This window comes from Cetorhinus maximus, chromosome 6 (genome assembly GCF_964194155.1).
Source record: "Cetorhinus maximus chromosome 6, sCetMax3.hap1.1, whole genome shotgun sequence".
Lineage (NCBI taxonomy): Eukaryota > Metazoa > Chordata > Chondrichthyes > Lamniformes > Cetorhinidae > Cetorhinus > Cetorhinus maximus.
In genome coordinates, this window is record NC_135884.1 from 22,434,013 (window position 1) to 22,455,633 (window position 21,621).

Here is a 21,621-nt window from a genome sequence, read left to right on the forward strand (position 1 = left end):
AAGAAGTTGAATGGATGTATGCTGTATCAGTGTTAACTATGACCAGAGACTTTGAATGGAATATGGCTGCTGGTGAATGTGACTCAAGGGCCAAAATGATTGAGTGAGAAGTGAGAGATCCTACATAATGGAGGCCAAGTTGGAAAGACTGTCGTGGTGCCATATTTGTGAAGGAAGTAATGAGAGTTCTTGTAACTACGTGAGGTGTACCTTTGTTGTATCGGCTACTTAAATCGAAATTTACTTTTTTATTTGAAATATCCTTTGCATGTTAATGGCTGATTATGTTGACCTTGGTTGGTCTGATGCAGTAAAAGTTTTAAGAAGTGAAATCTTGTAAAATGAGTGATGTCACGAGTCATTGCTTTGTATAACTTGACTGATTTTAAGTTTGATTTTTTGGGTGAATGCATGTTCTGAAGCAGTGTAGTGATAATCATTCAGTGGTATATTGTAGAATGTCCTGAATCTCATTTTAAAAGAAGCTGCAAATTAGGCACACATCAAAGATCAGGTGGTTCATAAATTTTTAATCCACAGTTTTCGAGGAAGTGCAAGAGCAGGTCAGAGCCTGAATTCTGTAGCGAGTAACTCACCTCCTGACTCCTCAAAGCTTCTCCACCATCTATAAGGCACCAGTCAGGAGTGTGACAGGATACTCTCCACTTGCCTGGATGAAAGCTCAAACAACACTCAAAAAGCTCAACAAACATCCAGTACAAAACAGTCTACTGGTTCATCTCCCCAGCACCAACCTAGAAACTCACTTCCTCCACCACCAACACATTGGCAGCAGAGATGCAACTCATACAATGGCACCTTCCAAACCCTCGTCTCTACCAATGGAAGGACTATGACAGCAGAGGCATGGGAACGCTATCACCTGAAAGTTTGTCTTCAGGCCACACGCTATCCTGACTTGGAACGATATCACCGTTCCTTCACTGTTGCTCAACCAAAATCCTAGAACTCCCTAACAACACTGAGGGGGGTATCCATACCAGATGGACTGTAGCAGTTCAATAAGGCAGCTCACCACCACCACCTCAAGGGCAATTAGGGATGGGCAACAAATGTTGGTCTTGCCAGTGCTACCTACATGCCATGAAAGAATTTTTAAAATTTGTACAGTATGTTGTTTTGCAAATTAGTGACAACCAATGAAATTTGAATTACTGTGCTAGTAATTGGGATGGTTTGGAGTGAAATAATCTTGCAGTCAGATTTAAGATTACGAGAATAAAATACTTGCCAAAGTGCATAAGTGGTGACAGAAAATGCATGTTCTCTTGAAGATTATTTGTTTGCATTGGGGTTAAAGTATGTGTGATCTGTATTGTATGAATCTTCAATCCAGATTTGTCTGGACTAGGCCTTAAGCGAACATGATTTGTATTACTGGGTTTGATGTTAGAATGTCATCCATTTTAGAATGTGAAGAAATTAGTGGTTTTATTTATGTTGGGTAAGTAAGCTGGAACAGGCCAGGCATTGGGCAGAAGTAGATCCTAGCTAATAACTTGAAGTAGTTTAGCCACCTGATCCAAAAGCGGTAAATAGCAGGAGGGGAGTGGAGCAGAGGAGTCTAGATATGGATAAACAGCTGCTGAGATAACTAGTGAAATGATGTTGTGACAGCTTTTAACAAGAAAGACTGCTACAGACTAGAAACTAGGACAAAAGCATACTTTGGTTATAGGCCATGAAGTATTTTGTTAGGAGTGTGACCAAGTAAACACAGCGAAGGGCCAAAACATGGGGCACCAGCTAAAAATATTTTAAACCTGGTTGAGTTTAACTCTAGAATGACTGACTCCAAACTCCAGTTCTTCCTAAGATTGCTATTCTGACTATCATTACAAAGAAAACATTGCAGCCATGCTGTGAATTTCTTTCTTTCTTTGATTTGTACTAAGTAATAAAAGGAGTTAAATCAGGAATAACAGTTTCACACAAAGGATAGTAGAAATTTGGATCTCCCTTTCCTACAAATGGCTGGATGCTGAGACCATTGGAGCTTTCAAGGCAGAATTTTATTACCCAAGGGTAAACTTATTTTGAGTTGAGGTGTGATACAGAAGAGTAAATTACATTCCCATGTAATTTTAAAATGAGGCTGGTTTCAGGTGGCTAAGTGTATATCTCTCACCCAGACCCTTTAATGCAGCAGTTCCCAAACTGGGTCATGAGCCAGTTGGGGGGTCACAGAAACAGCAAATGGAGTCACAAGTTCCCCCTCCTCTGAGACCACGCCCTACACCAGCACTGAGGCCCAGGTGGGATCTGTCCTTGCCCTGCTCATCTCTCCAGGCCCTGGGTCCTGCCATGGCTGCTTCACTGAGTCTCGAAGCCTGGCCCCGACCATGAACTCTGTAGCTAAGTTTTTCTGAGCCCACCATGTGGACTGACCTGGGTTCCAACATCAGCCACCTCAAGGCCCTCGAACTGGCCAAGTTCCATGAGCTGGAGTGGCTCAGATGAAGTAATGGACTGGTGAGTAAATAAAACAGCAAAGTATTTTAGAAACACAGGTTTTCACATTTAAGATATATGTTGACCTATAATGAACTTTAATAATTATATACTGCATATTACATTGCTGCTTTCCTGCTATTTTTGTTTTGGTGTCTGCTCACGTTAATTTTAGTGTTAAAATGGTTATATTGGAAAATAATTTGGGAAGTGCTGCTTTAATGTTGCCTCTTGTGGGAAACAGCATAACTAAAGGCCATCAATGTAAGATAGTCACCAAGGAATCCAATAGGAAATTCTGAAGGAACTTCTTTACCATAAGAGTGCTAAGAACGTGAAACTCACTACCACAGGGAGTGGTGGACGTACCTGAGCTCAGTATCGGTCTTCCTATCTACCCTTTCTGTTACTGCTCACCTGCCAACTGGGCAGTGCAATCAGTGTGGTTTTGGTTTCCTGGCATTGGATATCATGCCTAACCTGCCATTCACATTTATTTCTTGGTACTAGGGACCTGCTTTTTGCTGATTTTGGTGCGTAACATGCATTCCACTAGAGGTCATTTCCACAAGGTTGGCCAGCTATGATCATCCCCTTCTGAATCCATGATGACTGTTGCTTACAAAGGCAAAATAGTGCAGATGCTGCAAATCTGAAATATAAACAGAAAATATTGGACCTATTCAGCAAGTCAGAAGGTTTCTGTGAAGAGAGAAACTGCGTTAACATTTCCGGCTGCTGACTGTTCATCAGAACTGGAAAATGTTACAGATGTAACAGGTTTTAAACAAGTGCAGAGGCAGGGTAAGATGAGATGGGAGGAACATGCATGATAGGGTGGAAGGCAGGAATGATTTGATGGACAGCAGAATCGTTACCAGCTCCTGCTATCTGAAAATAACGGGCAAAGGTTCTGGATCCGAAATTGTTGAAGCTGGTATTGAGTATTGGTATTGAGAAAACACACTAATCCAGCCATTCAGAGAAAGAGATGGAGGGCACGTGAGTAGACTATAGCAAAGACATGAAAAGGTATGCATAGAAAGGACTCATATGGGTTCGCATTGCAACACATTAGTTGAAGCAAGTGAGTGGAGTCATAAGAGTAAGGTGTTCAATGTAAGAATAAATTGAGCCAGGCAGAGGAGAGTGGATGCTGGATAGGGACTAGTTGCTCCTCAACTCAGGGATGAAGTGGAGGGCACACAGACTGTCCTAGTGAGAGATGGAGATGTCGAGGGACTGGATGTTGATTGTGAAAAGGATACAGGTCAGGCCAAGAAACTGTTAAAGTGGTGGAGGGTGTCAGAATGGCAGAGGCGCTTAATCAATATTTTGCCTCAGTTTTCACAGTGGAGGACACTAGTACCATCCCAATAATAACAGGTAGTGCAGAGGATATAGAGAAGGAGGAACTTAGAACAATCACCATCACTAGAGAAAAAGTACTGAGCAAACTATTGGGATTAAAGGGTGACAAGTCCCCAGGACCTGATGGCCTACATCCCAGGGTCTTAAACGAAGTTGCAGCAGAGATAGTGGATGCATTGGCTATAATATTCCAAAATTCCCTGGATTCTGGAAAGGTTCCAGTGGATTGGAAAAATGGTAATATAACACCCTTATTCAAAAAGGCGGGGAGGCAGAAAGTAGAAAACTATTGGCCAGTTAGTTTAACGTCTGTCATTGGGAAATTGTTGGAATCCATTATTAAGGAAGTATTAATAGGGCATTTAGAAAGTCAAAATGCAATCCATCATAATTAGCATGGTTTTATGAAGAGTAAATCGTGTTTGACTAATTTGCTAGAGTTCTTTGAAGATGTGACAAGCAAAGTGGATAATGGGGATCCTGTAGATGTAGTATATCTGGACATCCAGAAGGCCTTTCATAAGGTGCCACATAAAAGATTAATACACAAGATAAGATCACACGGAGTTAGGGGTAATATATTAGCTTGGATAGAGGATTGGCTAATCAACAGAAAGCAGAGAGTCGGGGTAAATGGGTCTTTTTCTGGATGGCAAGCTGTAACTAGTGGGGTGCCACAGGGTTCGGTCCTTGGGCGCCAACTATTTACAATCTATATTAATGACTTGGATTCAGGGATAGAAGGTACTATAGCTAAATTTGCAGATGACACCAAAATAGGTGGGAAAGTAAGTTGCAAAGAAGAAATAAGAAATTTACAAATGGATATGGACAGGTTAGGTGAATGGGCCAAAATTTGGCAGATGGAATTTAACGTAGATAGGTGTGAGGTTATCCATTTTGGTTGGAAGAATAAAAAGGTGACTTATTATTTAAATGGAGAGAAACTTCAGAGTGCTTCAGTGCAGAGGGATCTGGGTGTCCTCGTGCATGAATCGCTGAAAGCTATTATGCAGGTACAGAAGGTAATAAAGAAGGCAAATGGAATTTTGGCATTTATTGCTAAAGGAATAGGGTATAAAAATAGGGAAGTGTTGTTGCAACTGTACAAGGCATTGGTGAGACTGCACCTGGAGTACTGTGCACAGTTTTGGTCCCCTTTGAAGAAGGATGTAGTTGCATTGGAGGCGGTTCAGTGGAGGTTCACTGGATTGATTCCTGAGATGCGGGGCTTGTCTTAAGAGGAGAGATTGAGCAGTTTAGGCCTATACTCGCTGGAGTTTAGAAGGATGAGAGGAGATCTAATTAAGGTATATAAGATGTTAAAGGGGATAGACAAATTAGACGAGGAGTGGATGTTTCCCCTTGTGGGGTATTCTAGAATGAGAGGCCGTAGTTTTAGGCTAAGGGTGGTAGATTTAAATCTGAGATGAGGAGGAATTACTTTTCTCAAAGGGTCGTGAATCTGTGGAATTCACTACCCCAGAGTGCAGTGGTTGCCGGGACGCTGAATAAATTTAAGGAGGAGGAGATAGACATTTTTAATTAGTAATGGGTTGCAAGGTTATGGGGAGAGGGTGGGAAATTGGAGTTGAAGCCTTAATGAGATCAGCCATGATCGTAATGAATGGTGGGGCAGGCTCGAGGGGCTGAATTGCCTACTCCTGCTCCTAGTTCTCATGTTCTTATGTTCTAGAAGAGCCATTGTTTACTAGATTGTCACTCTGATATTCCTCAAATTTACTCCTAATAATTAATTCCATTATTTTACTTGGAATTGAAGCAGGACGAATGGTGTGTAGCTGTCTGGGCCTGTTTCATTCCCCGAACTGAATATCAAAATTGGCCCACTTCCAGTCTGTTGGCATCTTCCCAGTGACATCCTCATGATTGTCAATGCTTTACAAACCTCCCCCAGGTTCTGTTGACAGTTGGGCAAGTTCTTTTCAGCCTGTGTGGGGCTTAATTTTAAATATACCAATGTTATCAATTGAAATCAAGACCTTTCACCTCCTGTACATCCCCTCACCCCCCCTTCCTGTTCCACTGTTGGTAACAGATTCTTCAGCAACCTTAGCCTTGCTTTTTGGAACTCCCCCAACACACACACACACATTGCTATCACCATTTCTTCTTCGGTCATGATTTTAGTCACCTCTCTTCTATTACTGCTGGTTTCCCTTTCTACCCGGAATAGGCACATTTCCTTTGATAAATGGAAATTTTGGGTGATCTGCTGGTGGATCGTTAAAGAGTAAATTTTTCCTGAAGTGTTTGAAGTCCACGCAGCGAATTCAACTTAACTGTTTCACTCAGAATGGATAATTTTCTTCGGCGCACTCTTGTTCCAGAAAAGATTCCTTGATCAAACTTTTTGGGTAATTTTGCCGTTGATTGCCTTGTATATTATTCCCTTTGTGATTTGTTCACACGTGATTAGAGAGCTCATGCTTGTTTAATAGCACAATAAAAAAAAAGAGAAACAGCAGTTTCTAGATAAACTTGGCATTTTGTTCAAACTGTTAGATTTCTTTAATTAATTTACCCGCTTTATTACATTAAGCTTTCCGGTCTCAGCACTGCAAATCAGACATACTGAAATGCAGTTAAGGGAATTTACAATCTGAAAACCATTACCTCGTCCAGCTAACTCAGTTTAAGCACAATAATTGACATTTGGCATCCGTGTAACTAATTGATTCCTGCTCTTACTTTCCATCTCTAAGGTGTTCGAGAAAGTCTTATCCTTGTGCTCACTGCAATGTTTCTGGGTACAATTCTAATTGAATATAACATGAAGGACAGTCAGGAAAGAATCGCACATGATAAATGGAAGTAGGGTTTGGTGGTTGAGCCCTGTGGTACTGGTGCTTGTTTGCAGCCCGCTATCGTTAGTTGTTTTCCAGCACTAGAAAAGTTGGGCTTTTTTTTTAAAGACTTTAAATAGTTGGCTTTAACGAGGCACCTTCGGCAGGCGGCGCGGGACTCCGAAATCCAGATGCCAGTGTGACCCAGGAGTTAGTTCGGCTGCAGGGATTGAGTCCAAGGTGCTTTGCAGACAGGAACAGCGAGGATTTGCAGGGACCGAACCGAGCGGCCGCTGTGCGGCGCTCCCACACTCAGACTGAGAGTCCCCGCAGTAGCTGCCGCTCACCAAGACCTGGCACATGTGGCTGAGAAGGACAGTTTCGTTTCTCCGGAAAATAAAATTCAGTGCATCAAATTTCGATTTCCGCTGTAGGCAGTGGGCGATTGCGTCCTATTGAAAATATCTTGGGGCGGGGGTTATGAGTCACAGAATAAAATAACAAACTGCGCTGATGCAGACAGAACTCTGGATGGCACCTAGGTGGGAGTGTAAATGTGCTCTTTTCTGTAATTAAAGAAGCTAGAGATTGACAAAGCTTGATGGGAAAGTTTTAAACATGCATCATCATACTCTTATATTACAAGAAATGAAAACAGGTCATGTGGCCATTATCAAATTGCTGCCTGCCTGTGGGAGCTTTGTGGTGCATGAACTGGTTGGCACAGTTTCCTCAACTGTGACTACACTTCAAAAGCAATTAAGTAGCTGTAAAGAGCACTGAAATGTGCTGTAGTTGTGAAAGGTCCTATATAAATGTGCCTTTTTTCTGAAGGCACATGGGAAACATCTGGGCCTGTGGATTTATCCACTTTTAAGGCCACTAAACCTGCTAGTACCTCCTCTCTCTATGTTAATTTCCGCTAATATTTCACAGTCCTCCACCCTGATGTCTATATCTGTGTCGTCCTTTTCCATTGTGAAGACGGACGCAAAGTATTCATTGAGGACTGTACCCGCATCTTCTGGGTCCACACACGGATTACCTCTATGGTCCCTAATTGGTCTTACACTTTCCCTAGTTATTCTTATGCTCTTCATATATTTAAAAAATCCCTTTGGGTTTTCCTTTATTCTACCCACCAATGCTTTCTCATGCACTGTCTTAGCTTTTCTAATTTCCTTTTTAAGTTCCCCTCTGCACTTTTTCTACTCCTCTAAGGACTCTGCCGTATTGAGCCCTCGTATCTGACATAAGCTTCTCTTTTTTTTCTTAATCCTAACCTTTATGTCCCATGACATCCAGGGTTCTCCAGACTTGGTCCCCCCCCCTCTGTCTTTATGGGAACATGTTTGGTCTGTACTCTCGCTATTTCATCTTTGAATACCTCCCACTGCTCTGCCACAGTTTTACTTGCAAGTAGCAGCCCTTAGTCCAAGTGGAAACAGTTAAAAAGCAGAAGGGCACATTACAGAGGTGGAGAAAAAAATAAGTAGAAATAAGGGGCCAGATGCTGAGTCGGGGGGAGAGATTAGGAAGCTTGACAGCTTGGCCAAAATATAGGAGACTTAGACAAGAAATAGAGGGATTTAGGGAGAGAAGGGAGTCAGGAGAGTAATTGTTATGATCCCAGCTGTTGTTACTACTGGACAAGTAAGATCCCTGGGTGGAACCTGGTTTGACAGATCCCAACTTTTATTTTTTGCTTAGAAACGTGGAGGGCGGCTACTCAACAGAGTCACAGGGCCGGATTTTACTGTTGGCGAGCGGGGGTGGGGCCTGCTCGCCGACGCATAAAATGACGCGGGATGATGTCAGGCGGAACCCCCGATGTCACCTCGCCCCATTTAAATTTTCAGGAAGGTGGGAGCGCAGCAAAATCAGCTGCACGCCCGCCGACCTGTTAATGGCCACTTGAGGCCATTGACAGATCAATTAAGCAATTAAAGGACCTGCCCGTCCAACCTTAAGGCTGGTGGGTCGGCCAGGAGTCCCGGTGGCAACATGAAACCTCAACCAGCGGCGGGATGAAGTTTCATGTAGGGTTTTAAAAATTGTAATAAAGTTGTTATGGAAATATGAACATGTCCCAACTCACATTGTCACATGAGGGGACATGTAAGGGATTTTTATTTTCTCTTTTTAATATTTTTAAAAGTCGAGGTGATCTCCCTGAGGCTGCACTTAGCCTCAGGAAGATGAGTGTGCTCTTTCATGCGCATGCTCGAAAGAGCGCACTCTCGATTTTAGGGATTCCCCCCCACCCACCGGGAGCACATAGCACTTCCTGGCGGACGTCACACTGGGCGGGCCTTAATTGGCCTGCCCACGTAAAATGGCGGTGCGGCCCCGATCGCTGGCAGCGATCGGCTCTGCGCCCGCCCGCCCGACGAACGGAAAATTCAGCCCAGAGAGTCTGCTGATGTACTTGAAAAAGATGTTACACACTCCTTCACCCATAACCATACCTTTCCAGATTAAACAGATTCGTAAGAATAACACAAGTTGCAAAAAATCTATCTTATACTCTAATGTTCACAGTAAGTATATAGTCAATGTAAACAGATAGATGACCTGTGGTCAGACACACCACACTCCAAGATCAAGTGACAGATGCCACCTCAACCAGATGCTATGGATCTCTCCTCAACTCCTCCAGACGCTTGTCACACTGTGAGCCAACCGGTCTCACTGAATTGTCTTTCTCCCGAGGGTTTCCCATCACAAGGCTTGAAGAACTCACTTTGGAATCTTCTCTCAAGCAATACTTTCACTTGGTGCTCTTCCACAATGATCCACTCCAGGGTTTCAACCTCTGCTCCTGATGTTCCTTTTCCTTGGATCCTCACGTACATTCAAGCTTCTCCTTCCATGCACTCTGTCCCAAATACTCAGCTCCGAGAACACCACTGCTTCTATGTGTGTGAGCAGAACACCACAGGCCCATAGAAAGGAGTCACCAACTTTTGGCTGTCTCCTTGGATCTTCTGGCTTCTCGCAAGCCTATTTTGCCTTGATTCTGCTCCTCACAGCTTTCTCTCTTTAATTTGGAGCCTTTTCCTGTGCTCTTTACTTTAACTTTACTGAACAGGATCTTGTTCCAGATTCCTGTCCTTGTCCTTTGACTTAACACAAAGGTCTTCTTGGGATCTTTCACCTTTTCCTTTAGGACCTGCTCCCTGCAGTTCCCTCTCCTAGTAGACTGCAGACAACTTGGTGTCTCCCTTGAGATCCAGAACTCACTCGGCATTCACTGTTTCTTTAACTTTAGAGCAACTCATCTAAGATTCTTCTACTTATTTTCCTTAGCAATCTGCTGGTATGTCCAGCTAGAGAGACTTAAACTGCTCCCTTCACTTTAGAGCATACTCAACAACTGAATTCAAACTGCTGTCTGTTTCTCTGTCTCTGTGGGCCCCCTGTTGCTAGGCAATAGCACAGTTTTCCCTGCTTTGTTTGAACTTCCCTAAACCACTTCAAGGGTCATTAAACCTTATTAAAATGCAGGTATACAAACAAACCCTTAGACTTGCTGACTCCACTCTGAAATGAAACCAAAAATCCAGGCTTCACCTTTCTAACACACAAATAAAAATTAAATTAAGCTATAGCTTATTCCTAACACCCACCAATACAAATATAACTTACTCAAAATGAACTCTAGTTCCTAATAGTAAGGCAGAGAGAGTTGGGTCTGCTACCATGAGTGAGGCAAAGGATGCGAGGATGCACAGCTGAGTTGTAGGATCAAGATGCACAGGTGGTACAACACTGAAGGAGGTTCATAGGGATATGGTTCTGTCATGATCTAAAGACAAGGATTTGTTGGGCTATAAAAGCCAATGCAGTTCAGTACGGATGGAGTTGTTAGGTGAATGGGAAATAATACAGGATGGAATATGGGTTGTATAATTTTGGACCTGTTGGAGTATAGGAGTCCAATGAGTTCAGCATTAGAGAAATCAAAGTTGTGATAAGGGACAGAGGTGGGCAATGTTGTGAAATTGGAAATAAGTGTCCTTGATTATTGACAAGATGTGTGATTTGTAGCATATTCTGGATTGAACAGGACACCAAAGTTTCACAAGGTTTGGTTCTGCCTAAGTAAGTGGCCAGGGAGAGGAATGAAGTTCATGACAAGCAATTGTAGCTTGGGCCAGCAGCAGAAAGTAATGATTTTGATCTTACGAATACTCATTTGATGGAAGTTGTGAGTCACCCAAGACTTAATATCAGATAGAAAGTTTAACAGCACAGAGCTTGACATATCGTTGAGAGAAAGGGTGTAAAAGTATACCCTGACATTACCATGGAAGGTATTCAGTTTTTGCAAATGAGGTTAATGAGGGACAGTCTCTAGTTGAGGAAGAGGAGGGGACAAAGGATTGTGCAGCTGTAAGGAGAAAGACTTCTGTTATAGAAGCAGAGGCTGCATTTAGATGGGTAGAAATGGAACCAAACAAAGGCAACTTCAAAAAGCGAGACAACAGACAGCAGTGTGCGCAGGAATGCAGGAAATGATGTGGTTGACTGTCTCAAACGCTGCAGAAAGGTCAAAGAGAGATATTGCACCAGTGTTCCAATTAGATGTCACCTATTATTTTGCCCAAGGCAGCCTCAGTGCTGTGTGATCGTATTGCTGGTCAACTCCTCTCTGACATGCTGCTTTGCTCTGAGATTATACTTTGTGCTGCTGCAGGAATTCCTACCTACAGCTTATAGAGCAGAATCCAGTCCCATAAGCAGCTGTATCAGGCTCAAGCTGCAGATGAGTGCAGCTGTAAGAAGAGCATCAACCATTGCTGAAGCAGCAACAACTTTCCAAATAAATCCTCAGGGGCAGCAAATCAACTTGATGCAGCCTGGCCTTGCCAATTTGCTTCATGCTGGGAAAAATGCACAGAAATTGTGTGCATTGGAGCAGGAAGTTACAAAGGAATGTTGACAGATTAAGTGACGGGGCAGATAAAGCCCAATGGAGGGAAGTGTGTGTTCATCCCTTTTAGACAAAGCTAAAACCAATCAGAATTTTTTTTTTAACAGTGAGAAGCTCTTTACTGGGAGGAGTGAAGGGATTTAGGTGTCTAAGTAGTGGGTTCATGGCATCATGGTCAGTGTTACTGGACTAGTAAACACAGAGGCCCGGACGAATGCCCCAGGGACTTGAGTTCAAACCCCACCATGAGCAAAGAGGGAATTTAAATTAAATTAAATAAATAAATCTGGAATAAAATGCTAGTGTCAATAATAATGAAACCATGAGATTGTTGTAAAAACCCTAAAATCCTTCAGGGGAGTAAATCTGCTATCCTTACCCAGCCTTTCCTGTCTGTGACACCGGACCCACAATGCCCTCTGAAATGGGCCTGGCAAGCCACTCAGTTGCATCAAATTGCTACAGATAAGCACAGTGGATGTACCTACAGCGCATGAACTACAGCATATCATTGAGGTGGCACACCGCCACCTTCCTGAGTGAAATTGGAGATTGGCAATAATTGCTAGCCTTGCCAGCAACGCTCACATACCAAGGACAATTTCGTTAAAAAATCACAAAAACCACAGATATAAATGGGCTCATTCAGCATTGGCCACAATCACAAAGAGCTGGAATGCAGAAGTGAGAACGCGATACTTCAACCGTATTGAACCACAATCCTTTCCAGTCCGGAGTATTACATTCAGTTTTTGGCATCACACCTCGGGGAAAATGTATTGGGCTTGGAGGGGATACAGTGTAGATTCACAGAATGATTCCAGGGCTGAAATTATTAAATTATGAGGGTGAGTTGCTGTTATGACCAGGTGAGAAGGCTGATGTGTGACTGCAACAGTTTTGTTTGTTTTTTTGGATAAGGATATCCTTATCAATTTATTGAGCACTTTACTGTTTATGTGCTGTGATCATAAAGAACTAGTCGGGCAGGTTTTCTTGAGTTTAACAAAGAAAGAGGTGAAATATTTATGTTTAAACCAATCTAAGTAAAATAATAAAATACAATCCAACTTCCAAACATGTGTGCACATGCACACTCGAAGCTCGTGCACGCTCGAAGCTCACACACACTCGAAGCTCACACACGCTCGAAGCTCACACACACAAATACAGGTTACAGAGAAGTGGACGATAGATTTGGCTGCAGGTAGAATCCAATGGTGTTGCTTCCAGGGCTTTTACACTCACAAAGAACTTGGCTTGTCACATGACTTCTCTCTCCAACTGCCAGCAATTCAAACAATAATTGTGTATTCCAGTTATAACTTGATTAGCTTGTTAAAATTCAAGGTGTTTTGTCTAAGCTATTAACCTTTAAATAGTTCATCTTCAGCTGCTGAAAACTGTAGGTGATTTCCATAGATATCTTGTCAATAGGGCATGAGGAAGGTCTTTCACTGTCCCTAGGAGGTGTCATTGTCTTTGAGTTTTGCAGACTTGCCATCTCCTTTATATAGGGTCGGCACATGGAATATATACAGTAATGCAAATTAGTGTCAGCCATCTTGATGTAGATTGAAATCACTTTGGTCTGTTTCAAAAATATGTTTTTTAAAATGTCCAATTTCTGTTATCAGCTGATGAATAAAAATAAATATTTGACATAACACCTCCCCACCACACAGAATGAAATGTGACTATTAGAATCATTTCATTACAAGGTTGCAAATAAAGAGAAATCATGCACACACCCATCCATTCTTAACGTTTATATCTTGACTGTACACGGGTATAGCTGCACTCTGTTTAAGTTTGCATAACAATGTGATGCTGTGCTGGATAAAGCCTCATCTACCACCTTTTTTTTTTGTCTGCAATGTGGATAATCTTTAGGTGGTAAAGTTACAAAAATACAGGCTTCATCGAAATAGCCTTACTGAATTTCTTTGTTCTTTTTGGGGTCTGGCTAATGGAAGGCATTATTTCTGTTGTGTTTTGATAACGATATAAAGGAAGCAATCACTCATAAGAGATTGGGTAAATGTGTTGTGAGTTCAGTTATTAAGACTAGGTACATGAGGACAACTCTACAAAGGTATAAAGCTTGAAGACACATCAGCAGCAGAGCTGTCTGTGTGTTGCTCTGCTCTCAGAAAAAGTGGAAATAACAATGGATCGCATGACATAAGAACAGACGAACATAAGAACTAGGTGCAGGAGTAGGCAATTCAGCCCCTCGAGCCTGCCCCGCCTTTCAATACGATCATGGCTGATCTCATTTAGGCCTCAACTCCAATTTCCCACCCTCTCCCCAAACCTTTCAACCCGTTACTAATTAAAAGTCTGTCATATCTCCTCCTTAAATTTATTCAGCGTCCCGGTATCCACTGCACTCTGAGGTAGTGCATTCCACAGATTCACGACCCTTTGAGAAATGTAATTCCTCCTCATCTCTGATTTAAATCTACCACCCCTTAGCCTAAAACAATGGCCTCTCGTTCTAGAATACCCCACAAGGGGAAACATCCACTCCTCGTCTAATTTGTCTATCCCCTTTAGCATTTTATATACCTCAATTAGATCTCCTCTCATCCTTCTAAACTCTAGCGAGTATAGTCCTAAACTGCTCAATCTCTCCTCCTAAGACAAGCTCCACATCTCTGGAATCAATCTAATGAACCTCCTCTGAACCGCCTCCAGTGCAACTACATCCTTCCTCAAAGTAAGGGGACCAAAATTGTGCACAGTACTCCAGGTGCAGTCTCACCAATGCCTTGTACAGTTGCAACAACACTTCCCTATTTTTATATTCTATTCCTTTAGCAATAAGTGCCAAAATTCCATTTGCCTTCCTTATTACCTGCTGCACCTGCATACTAGCTTTCAGCGATTCATGCACGAGGACACCCAGATCCCTCTGCACTGAAGCATTCTGAAGTTTCTTTCCATTTAAATATTAAGTCGCCTTTTTATTTTTCCGACCAAAATGGATAATCTCACACTTATCCACGTTAAACTTCATCTGCCAAATTTTGGCCCATTCACCTAACCTGTCCATATCCATTTGTAAATGTCTTATTTCTTCATTGCAACTTACTTTCCCATCTATTTTGGTGTCACATGCAAATTTAGCTATAGTACCTTCTATTCCTGAATCCAAGTCATTAATATAGATTGTAAATAGTTGGGGCCCAAGGACCGAACCCTGTGGCACCCCACTAGTTACAGCTTGCCATCCAGAAAAAGACTCATTTATTCCGACTCTCTGCTTTCTGCTGGTTAGCCAATTCTCTATCCAAGCTAATATATTACCCCTAACTCCATGTGATCTTACCTTATGTATTAATCTTTTGTGTGGCACCTTATGAAAGGCCTTCTGGAAGTCCAGATATACTACATCTACAGGATCCCCATTATCCACTTTGCTTGTCACACCTTCAAAGAACTCTAGCTAATTAGTGAAACATGATTTACTCTTCATAAAACCTTGCTGACTCTGATGGATTGCATTTTGCCTTTCCAAATGCCCCATTACTACTTCCTTAATAATGGATTAGAACAATTTCCCAACGACAGACGTTAAACTAACTGGTCTATAGTTTCCTACTTTCTGCCTCTCCCCCCTTTTTGAATAAGGGCATTATATTCGCATTTTTCCAATCCACTGGAACCTTTCCAGAATCCAGGGAATTTTGGAATATTATAGCCGATGCATCCACTCTTTCCGCTGCCACTTCCTTTAAGATCCTGGAATGTAGGCCCTGGGGACTTGTCACCCTTTAATCCCAATAGCTTGCTCAGTACTTTTTCTCTAGTGATGGTGATTGTTCTAAGTTCCTCTTTCTCTATACCCTCTGCACTACCTGTTACTACTGGGGTCATACTAGTGTCCTCCACTGTGAAAACTGAGGCAAAATATTGATTAAGCATCTCTGCCATTTCTGTGTTCTCCACTGTTAACTCCCCAGTCTCATCCTCCAAGGAACCAACATTCACTTTAGCTACTCTCTTTCCTTTTATATACTTGTAGAAGCTTTTGCTATCAGTTTTTACATTTTGCGCTAGTTTTCTTTCATAATTTACCTTTACTCTTTTTATTTTTTTTTAGTAATCCTTTGTTGATCTTTAAAAGTTTCCCAATCTTTCAGCCTGCCTTTGACCTTTGCAATTTGGTATGCCTTAGTTTTTGCCTTTATGTTATCTTTAACTTCCTTGCTTAGCCATGGATGCTTTTTCCCCCTCTTACCATCTTTCTTCCTCTTTGGAATATATTTTACTTGGGATGAATTGAATATCCCCTTAAATATCTGCCACAATTCAGCAACTGTCCTACCTTGTAGTCTTCCTGCCCAGTCCACTAGGGCCAAATCTGTGCTCATGCCTATGTAGTTACCTTTGTTTAACTCCAGAACATTAGTGTGGGACTCAAATTTCTCACTCTCAAACTGAATTTGAAATTCTGGCAAGCTATGTTCACCCTTCCCTAGAGGATCCTATACTATGAGATCATTAATTAATCCCATCTAATTACACAAAGCCAAATCCAGAATAGCCTGGTCCCTGGTTGGTTCCACAACATATTGCTCCAAGAAACAATCTCTAATACACTCTATGAACTCTCCCTCGAGGCTACCTTTGCCAATTTGATTAGTCCAGTCTATATGCATATTAAAATCGCCCATGATTATTGCCGTGCCTTTCTTACATGCTCCCAGTATTTCCTGGCTTATACTGTACCCTACTGCTGAACTACTGTTTGGGACCTATAGATTACTCCCACCAGTGACTTCTTTCCCTTGCTATTTCTTATTTCTACCCAACTGACTCTACGTCTTGCTCTCCAGTGCCTATATCATTCCTCACTGTAGCACTGATCTCTTCCTTTACTAACAAAGCTACACCACCTCCTTTACCTTCCTGCCTATCCTTCCGGAACACTGAGTACCCTTGGATATTCAACTCCCAAACCGGTTCTCCCTGTAACCACGTCTTAGTAATCACCACCAAATCGTACCTACTTATTTCTATTTGTGCTGTTAACTCATTAGTTTTATTCTGAATGCTATGCGCATTCAGATACAAAGTCTTTAAGTTTGCCCTATTGTCAATTTTCCCTATTCTTATATGATTCTTTGGTGCAGTATGCCGTTCACACACTCTGTCCCTTCCTTTCACTTTTTGGTAACAATCAGCCTCGTCACTAACCTGCACTGTTACCCTGTCCTTAAACTTTGATTTTTTATATTTCAATGCAACTGAACCCTCCCCCCAGCTATTTAGTTTAAAGCCCTATCTACAACCCTAGTTATGCGATTCGCCAGGACACTGGTCCCAGCCTGATTCCTTTCTAATGATGTCATGTTTCTATCCCTTAAAGGCAGATTACAACGTCCCCCTTTCTTTTTAAAGATGCTTCCCCCCCAAAGAAGTATAACTATTTATAATGCATGTTCAAGTTTAGTTACCATTACGTAAGTGTATAGAACTGATGAATCTAAGAGTCACTAAAGCATAGAGGTAACATTGGTTGGAGCTGCCTTTAATTGCTCACAGTCATCTGTGGGATTGTCATTCCTGGATGTTGTTCCTGGTTTCATTCTGGATCTTGTCCTATATGCAATAGGACTGTACGGTGGCTGACAAACTGGAATGGATCTGATTTGTCCTCAGTTATGCCTCACCATTGTGCCTTTGTGTGTAATGACTTCGATGGACCCTGGTTCCGATCAAGCCCTTGTCACCTTGGCTAGTCGCCACGCCCTTTCTGTGTGATCCTGGATGCTAATTTGTTGTCCCAAGCATAAAGTTGGTAATTCTGTACCTGTTGTTTTATCATGCACGTTGGTCATCTTCTCTTGTAGTTTTAAAAGTTGCTATCCAGTTTCTGAGAGAGTAGAATGAGTAAGATTAGGTAGATTGGCAAGCACTGGTCTGCCAAACATGAGCTCTGCCGGCGATGGAATAGTTACACTTATCCATAATGATCTCTCTAGGCACACCAAATAGACTGAAAATAGCAGTTAGAATGTGTGTGACAGTTGTGCTTGATATATTGTGCAATTGTCAAACAATGAGATACTTGGCAAGTTAATCGATGGTGGCGATTAAGTCAGTGCCATGGACATGAAAAAGGTCATATGTGATTTTGGACCAAGGTTGGGTAGGAACTTCATGTGGTTCTCTTTGCTGACTTGGCATATGCTCTTGACATGCCTCACACTTCTTGACAGAGACTTCAATGTCATTGTTCATACTCGGCCAATAGACTGTTTCTCTTGTGAGTCTTATCGTCAGATCTATGCCAATGTGTGAGCGATGAAGTTGTTGAAAAATATCAGGTCGCAAAGATTCCAGTAAGATGACCTGCCTGCCTTTAAATTAACTCCCCAGGAGATGCCTAGCTCATACTGGTAAGGCCAAAATGGTCTCACCTGTTCGTGAAACTGTTGAATTGAATGAGCCTATCCTTTAGTGATGGTTTTCCACAGTTTCTGTAGTGTAGAATATTTCGCCATTTCTTCTTGTAGCTGCTAGAATTTGCGTTGCGCAAAATTTACCAGATCAACTTGGAGAACACCTTCAAGTTTTCGCTGGGTTAGGTAATCTGCTAAGTGTATCCAATGTGTTCATCGAGTTCAAAACAAAAACAGAATTACCTGGAAAAACTCAGCAGGTCTGGCAGCATCGGCGGAGAAGAATAAAGTTGACGTTTCGAGTCCTCATGACCCTTCAACAGAACTGAGTAAAATTAGGAGAGGGGTGAAATATAAGCTGGTTTAAGGTGGGGGGGGTGTGGGGAGAGAAAAGTGGGGGGGGTGGGGGGTGGGGGCAGGGGGTGGTTGTAGGGACAAGCAAGTAGTGATAGGAGCAGATAATCAAAAGATGTCACAGACAAAAGAACAAAGAGGTGTTGACGGTGGTGATATTATCTAAGAGAATGTGCTAATTAAGAATGGATAGGAGGACACACTAGGTACAGCTCTAGTGGGGGTGGGGTGAAATAAGACTAACAGGGCATAAAAGGTATAAATTTAAAAATAATGGTAATAGGTGGGGAAAGAAAAATCTATATAAATTATTGGAAAAAACCACCTATTTCCCCCCCTATTTTCTTTACCCACCTATTTCCATTATTTTTAAATTTATACCTTTTATGCCCTGTTAGTCTTATTTCACCCCACCACCACTAGAGCTGTACCTTGTGTGTCCTCCTATCCATTCTTAATTAGCACATTCTCTTAGATAATATGTGTCTACCTTCACCAATAATGAATAGTTACCAACTTTTTTAGGGCAGATAATTTGAATCTTAGCAAACATTTCAGACAGTGTGATGGCTTTCTGAAGCTTTCATAGGTGGACTCTATCTAAAGCGCCCGTGTCCATCAATCAAAAGCTAATTGTTTAAGGCTCTAAAATGTGATGTAAATTTGTCCAGGCAGTTTTTGGAATTTCAGAATTTTTGGCAGAATGCTTCTGGCACCAGTTGGTATGCACCCAGGATAGCAATTTAGATCATCTCATAGTTTGACAAACTCTGGTCGGACAATAGGGAATAAACCTCATGAGCTTCCCCTGTTAACTTGCTTTACAATAGCAGGGTCCAGCTCTTTGCTAGCCACTTCAGCTGTTTTGCAAGCTTCTCAAATGAGATGAAAATGCTTCCACATCTCCCTCAGGAAATGTTGATATTAACTGGGTGAACCTTAAGAGCTCAGTGCTTGTCCCTGAGTTAGGGGCAGTTCCCTCACTAGCAGTGCCTTCACTGGGTACAGTGGCTCTTTCCCTACACAGTTTGAGCTGTCTTAACTGGAATTTTATTTCCTCCCTCCATTCTTGCCTCTCTTTCTCTTTCTTCTCTCTCTCTTTCATGGAATTCTGGCTCTAATCTCTGCTGCTCCAGGAATATTTTTGTTAATGCTAGCTTGTCTGTTTGTAAGACTTTTAACAGTGGGGGGGTGGGGGAGGGGGGGGGTGGGGTGGGTCTCACTTGCCTCTAAGGTCCATACCACATAATAAATATCAACAACGCAAAACAATTTTGGATACAGTTTCCACTTTATGTGGAAAACCTTTATTAACCTACTAAGCGATAGTATAAGCTTACAACACCAGTTTCTTAGTAAAACCCGCAAGCAGGAGCTCCTTCTGGGTGGTCAGCCCACTGAATGAATTCTTCTACATGACTTCCCATGGCTGACCAAGTCACGCTTTCCTGGCTGCAGCAACAATGTCCTTGTATACTGTGGCTTTATACCCTTTTCTGACCCTGGTCCCTTGACAAATAAGGGAATATCACGAATCGGGTCATCTATTTGGGTTTCAGTGCCTTTTCAATCCCATCATGGCTATTCAAGACCACCTGAATGTGGTCATTTCCTGCTCTCAGCTGGGGGTGTCTCCAGCAATGGATTCAATATCTGCACCTTCAAAAGGCAGGAAGAAAGTCAATCACCCATCTCCAGAGAGCTCATTGTCTATGAAAGCTGCTGTAGGCAGAATGGCTGGTGGTGAGCCACTGCCGTGTGCGTGTACGTGCGCATGTACGCACACGTGTGTGCATACATGTATTCAGTTAAACTGTCTTTGCTTTTAAAAAGTTCAGTATGAGCCCCAGCGATGATGTCTTCGGTCAGTATTCTTAGAAGTTACGGTACAGAAAGTGGCCATTCAGCCCATCATGTCTGCGCTGGCCAAAAAATTTTTTAAAAACTAGCCGCCCATTCTAGTCCAACCTTCCAGCACCTGGTCCGTAGTCTTGCAGGTTACAGCACTTTAGGTGCAGATCCAGGTCCCTTTTAAATGAGTTGAGGGTTTCTGCCTCCACCACCAAACCAGGCAGCGAATTTCCCCTTCGTCCTCATGTCCTTCTCACTCCGTGTTCCTTCCAACCAGTGAGCTCCACACTACAACTGGGTTACATTTTCCTTACAGAAATACAAGGGATATTAAAAATGCCTTACAGCATAACAGAAATACGAGAGATATCAAAATGCCTTACAGCATCCACCCTTAAGTGTGTAACTTCAGCTACGAACATTACTATACTTCCGAATCTAATCCATTCACCTTAGTCCGTCTCTTTAGCAATATCCATCTGCCCGTGAGCACAAGCATCTAATAATACCCACATACCCAGTCTAATAGGTCAAGCTGAGGTAAAACAAAATGTTCTGCCCTGGATAGGACAGATCAGATCCTCGTACTGGTATTCCCCTTTCCTTTATATGCCAACTGTGTCAGTAATTCTTTCCCCCTGGTCACCATGACTGTGTAATTGGGCCCTTCCTGATCCCAAGGTTGGTGCTGCATTTTAAGTTACATTATACGGGCAAACAAAAGTATCCCCTTTCCAAGCACACTGAGACCAATCCGGGGCTACCTAATCCACTTGTGCCACATACGTAGTGCATTGGTTGTAATGTGACACATATCCCTGATCCGCTACAGCAATGTTTTCAACTCTAAAGTGATGATTAGGCTTCTCCCCTTTCCTTTGGACAGAATAATACAAAACCAACCCGAGCATGCCCATGCTACCGTTCCCCAGGTGGCACTCATGTTTCACCAGGTATATCTGCTCAAATCCTCTGATATTATAGATATTGTTGGTAAGTTGGTAAGTGGACATAGCCCTGAGATGTTTAACAGTGACCCAGGAGGGCAACTTTCCTTCCACAATCCTCTGGAGGTTTTCACGGGCCTGTTCCACCAATCAAGAACCATACATTGTGCAAGCATCATTTTCAGCAGACTCCACAGAGGCAGTTTTGTTCTCCTATAATTTCTTTCATGCGTTGGGCATGCTTTTCCAATTCCCCCACCACATCTTGCAAATAAACGGCCAGTATTTGATCTCCCTCTAATTCATTCTATTCCACATCATTCATCCCATTTAATATTTTCCTTAACCTATTTCTAATTACCTCTTCATTTAAAATAGCTAAATCTAAACAATTGATGAGTGATGTCCCAGTTTTAAATATAGTTGCTGCATCATTAATCGAACTATCTCTTGGCTGCCCATGAGAGTGA

At 42.3% G+C, this 21,621-nt stretch overlaps 1 long non-coding RNA gene across 2 annotated transcripts in view; it reads left to right on the forward strand.

Annotated features, from left to right (window-relative positions):
- The window catches only part of LOC144681631 (uncharacterized), a 98,506-nt gene that overhangs the window by 66,523 nt on the left and 10,362 nt on the right, over nt 1-21,621 (forward strand). Inside the window, exon 2 of one of the 2 annotated variants that reach the window (XR_013576815.1) lies at nt 6,041-6,221. This is a non-coding gene — a long non-coding RNA (uncharacterized LOC144681631). Of the gene's footprint in view, nt 1-5,946; nt 6,222-21,621 lie in introns of those variants that run through there. The other variant, XR_013576814.1, reaches the window with a different exon arrangement.